This window comes from Pinus tabuliformis, chromosome 3_1 (assembly GCF_031772625.1).
Source record: "Pinus tabuliformis cultivar Carrire ecotype Pingquan chromosome 3_1, CPIR1, whole genome shotgun sequence".
Lineage (NCBI taxonomy): Eukaryota > Viridiplantae > Streptophyta > Pinopsida > Pinales > Pinaceae > Pinus > Pinus tabuliformis.
In genome coordinates, this window is record NC_142301.1 from 798,442,648 (window position 1) to 798,451,234 (window position 8,587).

General features: G+C 35.0%; 1 pseudogene; it reads right to left on the reverse strand.

Annotated features, from left to right (window-relative positions):
* Window positions 1-1,369: 1,369 nt before the first annotated feature.
* On the reverse strand, window positions 1,370-6,588 carry LOC149189853 (putative inactive beta-glucosidase 33; annotated as a pseudogene).
* Window positions 6,589-8,587: the final 1,999 nt, after the last annotated feature.

An 8,587-nucleotide genomic window follows, 5' to 3' on the forward strand; every position in this document is an offset into this window, starting at 1 on the left:
TTTCATATATCATTTTAAGACTAGGATGCCTCTCAAATAAAGAAAATATAATATTGAACAATTTGTAAGTTTCCAAAGAATAATTTGGAGAGAACTAGTGAAAATTTTAGAAAATTCTAATATGGCGATGATGATGAAGATAATGAAAAAAAGAATGTCCATTAACACTTATATGATCTATACTAACTTAAAAAAATAAAAAATTAATTGAAAATTTTTAATACATTGTTTCTTGCCATAAACATCATATATTAAATGCTATAAAAGATTTTTGGAAGTGAATATAAATATAAATATCAAATTTGTATAAGAAAATCATGCCTAAAATATACCGCATTGTTTTCATAAAATTGAGTTTCAATTCTTGGTTCTATGAGACGTTCATAAGAGGGTAGGTGTTGAGTAGAATTTGAGATTCAAGCATTGATTCCCTACTTTCCCACCTCTGCAGAAAACTATTGTACCGATGAGCAGATAGTTTGGGATAACGCTTCAAATTGTCATTGAAATCCACATAATGAAGACCAAAACGCCAAGTGTAACCACTCAAAACTTCAAAGTCATCTAGGAAAGTCCATATAAAGTATCCACGGATGTCTCACCCATTCCTGCCACAATAAATAAATGTTTTATGTCTGAGAGATATTCATCATTTCAAAAATTCCTGCCACAATGAATAAACGTTTTAGGTTTCAGAAATGGTATACCTTATTGCTGCAAGCACATACTGAAGGACATCTTGATGGAGATCCATCCTGAATTGGTCATTCAAAGCCTCAGAAAGGGGAATAGAAGAATTATTAGGCTCTGAAAATCCTGTCCAGACATGAAAGTTGATATTGTAAGTCCAGAACAGATAATTAGATGGTCAATGATCAAAAAGTGTAGCACCAATCTGTGTATATTTTCTTGAACCTGCATAAATCTTAAGTGTACAGAGAGCTCTCATTGAAGACCTGAAAACCTAACTTGTGGTAGAGGAATAACATAAGAAGAGTGCCCACCATTTTCATGCACAATAATAGGAATATTATGGGAACGGTCCTAAATATATTCAAGCACTGCCTGCATGCTTTGTGGTACAACTGGTGTACCCAAAAATGATCTCTGCCACAAATTTCAGCATGAGGTAAATATTTTTTTGTCAAGATATAAACATACTTAGAACATACTGTTAAAAATTTATAAAAAGTTTAGTCGAATTTTTGGATTCTATTTGTCTCTCAGTTTAGAATTATGTTTCTAAACTAAGGCATAGTTTAAATTCAAAATTTCTATCGAACTGTAAAAATCTACAGACTCATATTTATAAAAAGCTCCTGCGAAAAAGAAAAAGAAAAAATGTGATTATAATAGGACATGTGATCCTTCAAAATCTTCTTACATCGACGCTGATGGGAATTCCATCTTGTTCCACTGCATTCATCAAGCAGTACAGAACAGCCATAGAATCTTCTTAATACCAATGTTCTTGCAATGTATCACTTTTGAATTTAAAATAACATAAAACTTCAACGGATCAAAACCATTTTCCTTTATGATTTGAAGACAGTAATGTTATTCTTCATAGATTTAAGGAGGCCAAGTTGAAAGGCCGTTAGAAGATGAGATTTATTGAGTTAAATCTATTTGTGAGAATGACTCTCGTACCTGTCATTCCAATGGACATATCTTGAGCATAGTCTCTTGACATAAGTTGACCTTTTCTTGGAATATCAAAATAATACATGGTAACATAGTGATTGACACCAATGAAGTCCAATGATCCTTGTAACTTTTGAGCCTGTTCCTTTGTAAATGAAGGTAACCGAGAACCCGCTATATTCCTCATGCTCCCTGGATAGTCTCCAGAAACAAATGGATCTAAAAGCCTGGATTTTGGAAAAAGAAATTAATTCAGGTTGGTTGTATGCCCTCAACCAAACAAAAGTACACCTATTTGCATCCACTTCAACAATATAGCTGTTAATTATTTGAATCACGACGAAAACCCCAACTGAAAAAGAGGAGAAATAACAATTGGTGAGTCTGCTCAATGGCACTGAAGCTTCTGGTTGAAGCATAAGTTAACTTGAAATACACTGTTAAAGAAGTCACACACCAGCCCACCATAAAATCATTTTCTCTTTGAGTAGCAGCCACATCTGTGGATTTATTAGTAAGAGGTATCATCCAATTTACTAAAATTACTAATCCAATCCAGCCCTTCTGCTTTGCCTGCAATCATCAAGAAATTTAGAAAATCTCATAGAATGAATGGAGATGAACATAGATCAGAGAGGAAAACAACCTGATAGGTTTTCCTGTACAGCTCCACAGCAACTATATGTGATAACAAAACATGGTGACCAACAATATAAGGCTCAACAGTTGAGTTTCCAGCAGTACAATTTCCAAATGGTTGGGAGCATCGTTGAGGTGGGAAAAAGCCTTGATCATATCCTGCAGTGAGAAATATATTGGGCTCGTTGAAAGTGGACCAATATTTCACTCGATCACCAAACTCTCTGAAACACACATCTGCATAACCTTTAAAATCCTCCTTGTATAAGATCGAAGTAGATTAGAGAACTCTGCTTCTCTAACCATAAGATTATTGATTCACCAATAAATGGATGCTTTGACTTGTGTGTCAACCTACATGGGAAGAAAATCAAGAACAAGAAATGTTTACACAATCTGTGGATTTAAGAAACCTCCATAGGAATCTTCCAGAGCTTGGGGCAGATTAAAGTGGTACAATGTAACATGTGGTTGAATGCCTGAGACATGCATTATGTCACAAATAACAGTTTTGAGGATGATAGTCACAAGAATAAAAACAAAGTAAAGAGACAAGTTTGTCAAGAAATAAAACAAGAGCCCTACCATGGGACAAAAGCTCATTTATGAGGTTATTATAGTACTCGACGCCTTTGGGGTTGATGGTTCCTTCACCATCTGCATCAATACATGTGAAATAGTTATTTCCTACCATTGTCCATTCAGTGTTTACTAAATTCTCATGATTAAGCATGTGGTCAGAGCTCAAACAGAAATATACCAGGAATAAGCCTGGGCCATGAGATTGAAAATCTATAGGCATCTACTCCCATTGTAGACATTAGATCAATATCCTGCTTCAAAACCCACATGAAATTTTGCATCAAGTTGATACCCAAATCATCTAGGAGTTTAACTATTGATACATTAGTATGAAAACAACAACAATGGGGTTGGACATGCACAAAAAGTTTGAGGATGGCTTACAAGTAGCCACTGTATATAGGTTTGTGCTAGTCACATCTATTGTTCTTAGATATGCAGATAATAATACCTTGTAACGATGGTATTGATCAACAGCTACATCTCCATTACTTCCATCCGGAGTAGTCCCTGACAATACAATTGAAAAACAAACAACAGCTCACTTCCAGTCTTGGCCTTGAAATTCCCAAAGTAAAGTATGGAACTGGGTAGAATGCAAATGAAGGGATGAATGAAGATATGTGATGAAACAGACCTTCCCTATGAGTGAAAGTGTCAAAGATGCTTGGCTTCCGACCATCTTCTGCTGCAGTTCCTTCATACTGCGGAAAACCAATTTTGGATTTTTCACATTAACATCCCATCTATGAATTGGGAGATGGGCATGTCTTCCCCATAATCATTGAATGAATGAATGTATACATAAATATATGAATGATGAAGCAGAAAGAGACCTGGTAAGTGTAACGAATAAAATATATAAATAATATAAATATAATGTAAAAGATAATAATCATAAATAATAGTTAAGTTAAGCTAATAATTAGGTTGAAGAGGCATGTCTAATAGGACATGACTCTTCATGAAGAGACGCTTGCGTGATATATAAGCAAGCCTCTCGTTCTCATTGTAAATCATCATTCTTATTCTTATTCACATATTTAATATAATATTTATATCCTTAATGGATAATTTGATATTCCAAGTTTTCTGGAATAATTAATTAGTAGAAGGAACTTTGTTCGCTTCATTTGGTATCAGAGCCACGTTTGGCTGATCACCAGGCCTTTGGCTATCAACCTATCATCAACCTTGTTGCTGTCATAATTGAAGCGTTTCGCTATATATTGGGAGATTCTCCATTTTTTAGGCGTTTGGCCATTAAAAAAAAAAAAAATTAACCAAAAAAAATATAAGTAAATAAATTAAAAAAAGAAGAAGAAAATAAAAAGTAGAAAAACAAAAAACAAAACAGATACAAAATCTCATACCAAGTATATTTAAAGCTTTTTACGTGGAGAAGCCCGTGGTTTTAAAAACAACCCATGGTAATTGCCCATGGTATTTTAAAAAGTTAAAGGAAAAAAAAGAAAAGGAATACATTTTACTTTTTACGTGGAGAACATTTTAACGGAGGTTTTAAAAACAACCCATGGTAATAGCCCATGGTATTTTAAAAGTTAAAGAAACAAGAATACAAAAGCTCTTACATGAAAGGTAAATATTACTTTTTACAGGAGGTTTTAAAAACAACCCATGGTAATAGCCCATGGTATTTTAAAAGTAAAAGATATTTTGATAACATTGGAGAAAAAAAAGTGTGATCTAAATAATTTTAATCGTTTGTGACCATACCAAGAGTCACGTCTCATCCAAATTTTTCGAGAAAAAAATATTATTATAATTATAAAAAAGGATACTATATAAGCCTTATATAGTTACATATAAAAGGAAAAGTGGGTCTCAAAAAAGTATATATAAATTTTATATAATTATAAAGTATATATAAATTTTATATAATTATAATTTTATAATATATATAAATTATTATTATATAATTTTTTTATTAAAAGAGCGAACCAAAAAAAGAAGAAGAAGAGGAGAATATTTGAAAAATATATATAGGAGAAATAAGTGATATTTTATAATAAAAATAGCTCCAGTTGACATATTGTTTACGTAAAAACATCAAGGAAAAAATGGAGACTAGTAATGAAAGGTTTCCTGAAACCCGTAGTACATGTGTTCGCACACTATTTAACATCAAAGGATCACTCGCAGGAAGAGACATCGTAATCTCTATCAGTCCTACTGAAAGAAGTAATTATGTTAGTCCTAAATGTGCTAATCAATTGGTGATTCCTGAATCAAATATAGTTGAAACAAAATTTTTTGGCAAACAATACGATATAAACAATTTACACCTAAATATTGGAGATTATACTTTTACCTCACAATTCACCATGCAAACCCTATCTTTTAACAATAGTGACGTTGTTTTGGGATCACCATGGATGAAAACTCTAGGTTCCTTTATTTTAAATACTAAGAAAAAGTTTTTAACATTTTCTTACAAGAAGAAGAAAATAACGCTCCAAGATTTTACACTGAAACCTAATTCAGTAACGCCATAAGATATATCGGATATTTCAAAAGTAATTTCTCAAGAAGGTAAAAAAGTATTACAAAATATGCAAAATGAAATTGACAAAATCACTATTGACAAAAATGAAGAAGTTTCTCGACTTAAAACCATAGTGAAAAATTGCTGACGCAAATTAAGATACTAAAGAAGGATAAGAAGTCATTAGAAAACCAGGTACAACAACTTATCAAGAAGGAAGCATCAAATGTAGGAATTCAAGTTGATGACAAAACAACTCATAACGATTCAGTGAATGTCACAACTCAGGAAGAAGACAAGCAAGTTGAAGAAAAGACGCGCGTGGATGTTGCAATTCAAACGATGAACATCCCCAATGAATGTTTCATAACAAACTCAACATCTTCGCCAGAAGAAAATATAAAAATTGTTGCATGCCCAGTAAGGAAAAATCAAACGAAAAAGGCTCCATATCGGCATCCGAATCATGAGAACAGATGAATCAACCATGCTACATATTTGAACAAGTCAGAACCAAAACAACAAACTGATGTTCCGGATAATAGTGATGTAATCTCAATCCAGTCTTATGCTAACAAGTCGTCACAAAATTCCAGTGATCAGAATGCTATACAGAAGATTAATCTGGGATGGTCTGATCCCTTCTCGGTGCGACAATTTTGTTTGTCACTAAGAAGATCATATCAACTTGTATCGACGAGGATGACTATTCCAAAACAGAAAGACTTTCAAAGCCGAAAAAGAGATCAAGCTTTTTTTCATCGACAAGCTTTGAGGACAAAGCTTTTTGAGGAAGGAGGCAATGTAACGAATAAAATATATAAATAATATAAATATAATGTAAAAGATAATAATCATAAATAATAGTTAAGTTAAGCTAACAATTAGGTTGAAGAGGCATGTCTAATAGGACTTGACTCTTCATGAAGAGATGCTTGCGTGATATATAAGCAAGCCTCTCGTTCTCATTGTAAATCATCATTCTTATTCTTATTCACATATTTAATATAATATTTATATCCTTAATGGATAATTTGATATTCCAAGTTTTCTGGAATAATTAATTAGTAGAAGAAACTTTGTTCGCTTCAGTAAGCAGAGGAACCAACACCAAATATGAAGTCTGAAGGAAAGTCGTTTCGAGAGAGTTGTTGTGTAGAGGCAGAAACAATAGACAGACTCACCAGGATCAGTAGTTCTATAATTGAACCTACCATTCTCATGTCTTCTAAAATAGTACTGATTGATTGAAGATTGTAAGGTTAAGCTTAAGTACAGACAAGGACAATGAGAATGAAATTGAGGATGAAAGATATGAGGGCACCCAAACAGCTGTGCAGAGCCGTGTGACTTGTACTTGTTAGGATGCGCTACACTCAATATAAAGCAACCAGGCAATTCAATGATGTCATTATAATCGAAATCAAATATACTCATGAAACCATCTCGACATTGGTGAGATCAAAAATTGGTTCATGTTTGACATCAGTTCCAAAAGTGAGACTGGTGAGATCCGAAATTGGTGCATCCTTGACATTGGTTCCAGAAGTGATACATGACCACGTTCAGAAAGGCTAATTACCCTGAGAGTGTCACATATGATTGGCGAGTTTACAACTGGTATTAACTTTCTTCTCTTCAAGGAAGTCAAACCATTATTTCCATCCAAAGATTTGGTACGTTGCAGGGTAGAATTGCAAAAGTTTTCAAGGTGTGGGGTCCTATGGAAGTGTTTTCAAATTCCTGGACACTTATTGAGTTATAAATTTCAGTGTTTTGAAATTTACAAACCTCATGGTGATTTTTTTTTTTGGTCCATATGGTTAGAGTAATGTAAATCCAAAAAAAATTATAAATTTCAAATAATTAATTTAGATTGATTTTAATTTTAATTTCAGATAATTAATTTAGAATGATTTTAATTTTAGTTTGACATTAATCAAATTTGTTGAGAAAAATGCCCCAACCAATCCGAGAGAGGCTTAAATCAACTCATATAATCGAGGAAGGAAATACCCATTCTCGTAAAGACCCATCTGAGGTCAATATTATATTGGTTGTGGAAAATTATATCGAATAATTACATAAAATTATATTATAACTATTTAATATTAATATTGTTAATGATTAATATTTAATAGTAAAATCCCTGGATGCGGGTGTTACTGCGGTCATAAATGGCTCTGACGCCAACTGTTACTACCGCGTACTGCATGCAGCGGGGCTCCCCAGACCTTCACCTCAGGTAAAATGGATGATCAGCAGTTCGACGGCAACGGTGGTGTCTGCGCATTTATGGTTTACTTGGTTCGAAGCATGGCGAGGATGGTTATATTCATTACCACCCAGCTCTTCCCTTTCACGGTGTGTTTCAATTACTCTGGTTCTGAGTTTTGGTTCACGAATTCTCCTGGAAGCAAGAGAGTCCTCCTTCTCAGAGGCGTGCCTTGCAGGTTTCAAGCACGTCTCAGGGGTAAGCAGCTCACTCATCCTTCTCTGGCTCACGCATTTTGCTTTTCAATTGCGCTCTCTACTGTTTTTGTGGTTTCCGTCGCCCTTCTTTTGCTATTCATCATGGTTCGACAAGGGGGCAGGAAGAGACCCAGAGGCAATCTCGGTGATGGCTCTCGGCTTTCTCCCAGTAGCTCTGATAACCCTGATCACTCCCCTGCTAATCTCCCTCCACCTCAGGCGAATGTGCAGCCCTCTAGCTCTGTTCGTCGGCCTCTCCCAAACAATGCCTTTCAGACCACCCATTTTAAATTCCAGAGTAACCTCAATCGACCTCTGATCTCTGCCCACATCACCTTAATTATCTCTGAGGAAGAAAATCAAATCCATCCTTTGGCATGCATCGCTCCGGAACCCTCTCAGAGCAGCGAGCAGCATCTGACCTTGGACAGCCCGGAGAAAGCTTTGGTGGAACAGACAGGCCATATTGATAGCCCGAGAATTACTCTGCCCCATGTCGATATTCTCCCTGCTGAGGGGGATGAAGCTATGAATGATTCCAACCGCCCAATTTTAATCCCTGAGGACGATAAGGTCGGCGATGAAGTTCTGGGGGTGGCTAGTGACCGTCCAGCAGATGAGAAGACCTCTGGCGGGAGCAAGGAAGACTAAGGCCACGCGGCACTGTTCGGTTTCTTTTTGCTTTTTGTCTGTCAAGCAGACGACTGTTTTCAAGTTTCCTTGATAAAACACATGGCTTATCTC